Below are 1849 nucleotides of genomic sequence, written 5' to 3'. Positions count from 1 at the left end.
TTTTTTGGATTAGTTAAATCACTTGCTTCCCTCCTTTTTCTGATTAATCAAACCCGACCCGTCATCCTTCCAAATCGGGTCTGGGGGGCAAGTTGTTTGGGTCCAATTTAGTCCAATTGGGCCCAGACATCAAACGATCCAATTAAAAGCCCAAGGTCAAGGTTCAACTCTCCAATTGTGCTAAAGTCAAGATCAGTCCACAAGGCAAGTCAATTGGGCCAAGGCCCACACTCTTCATATATGCAAAGGTATAAAAGCCATCAATATTACATTTGTACGGACGTTCACACAAAGCCTCAAGCAATTAATTCTCTTGCATAGCTTTCTCTCTCTACACATTGTACTGACTTTAGCATCGGAGGGGCCTTCCTCGACAACACCCCCGAGGCTAGTTTACGTGTGTTTGCTGTGCAGGAAACCTTCGGCCCAACATCACTTGGACCGAATCCAGTCTTCACCACTTCATCGGACCTTCGGCAAGGTCCCATTATTTTCACCCGAAACAAAAGTTACAAAATATTTATATTTTATTGATAAAAGTTACCTAAACAATTGTAAAAGTGACCCCTGATATACAGTAAATTACTATACGCCGAATGTATACAAAAGTTACTCACAAGTATTGTATTCGTATACATCACTACTGTACCTTTTGTGGTTCGCGATGCACCAGGGATAAATAAAGATAAAAAAGATAAAGTTTGTCTACATTCGTTCTCTCATGGAATGCATTTCCATGTTCCAACCTACAAATAGCTGTTCATTTACCAAAGTTAAATTGATATTAATGGAAAAAACATGTATGTCATTCCACTAAAAGCAAAAGTTTAATTGATAGTTACAGCTTCTTTAGGCAGTAAAAAAAGGTTTACGAGTAATTAAAATAAATTAACACCACCTAAAACTTTAACTAAGTAAATAAGTAGTGGTATTCCATGTTAATCTTTCTAGTACTAAACTAATCACACAATTGAAATCATTATTAACAAGAGGATCTTTGTGGGCTAAGAGAATTTGAGATCACAACAAAAGTATGGTAAATGATGTGGTCCATATATAATCATTGCTTAAGATGTTCTATCATTAAAAGTTGCTTTGGTTTGAAGATAGTATTAGTAGCCAAGAGATAAATCCACCACCCACTACATTATTAAATAAAAAAGTTAGAACAAGACAACTAAATGATTTACATATTGTAAAGTAATCTTATAATAATACGTATTATGGTTTATTGAGCATATATCACATTTTTAAATACAAAAATTAGAACAAGACATATAAATGATTTACAAATTGTAAAGTAATCTTATAATAGTATGGTTTATTGAGCATGTATATTTATTACTTTTATGGTTTATTGAGCATATATTTTTGTATATATATTACTTAACATTTCTAAATATCTTCAAGTATAATCGATTGTACCTTACAAATACAATTATTTTTTTTACCTATATGTTTCAAAGATCCGACACATGAGCAAAAAAAAAATAACCTTAGTACGTAGAACCATGCAGTAAAGTTAATTTGTCAAAAATAAAAGGAGTTTAGTCTTCTTAGCATTGGATATTCAATCTAAAATACTAGTACAAAGTACATATGTAAGAAAGAAGTTTTGGATATTCAATCTAAAATACAAAGTACATGTACATATGGAAAAAGAAGAAATTTGTCTCATAATCATCGTTTAAAGTTTGTGCGACTTATCAAAGGTTTCCATGTGAATTTAGAGTTGATTACAGCCATTATATGATCATATATGATATATGTAGGAATGTCAGAATCAAATTCATAGATGAACAATGAAGTTAACTGTTTCAAGAATTCATTAAAATTTCAAATATGTCGG

The sequence above is a fragment of the Chenopodium album genome, chromosome 15 (genome assembly GCF_948465745.1).
Source record: "Chenopodium album chromosome 15, dcCheAlbu1.1, whole genome shotgun sequence".
Lineage (NCBI taxonomy): Eukaryota > Viridiplantae > Streptophyta > Magnoliopsida > Caryophyllales > Amaranthaceae > Chenopodium > Chenopodium album.
This window is presented reverse-complemented; position numbering follows the sequence as displayed.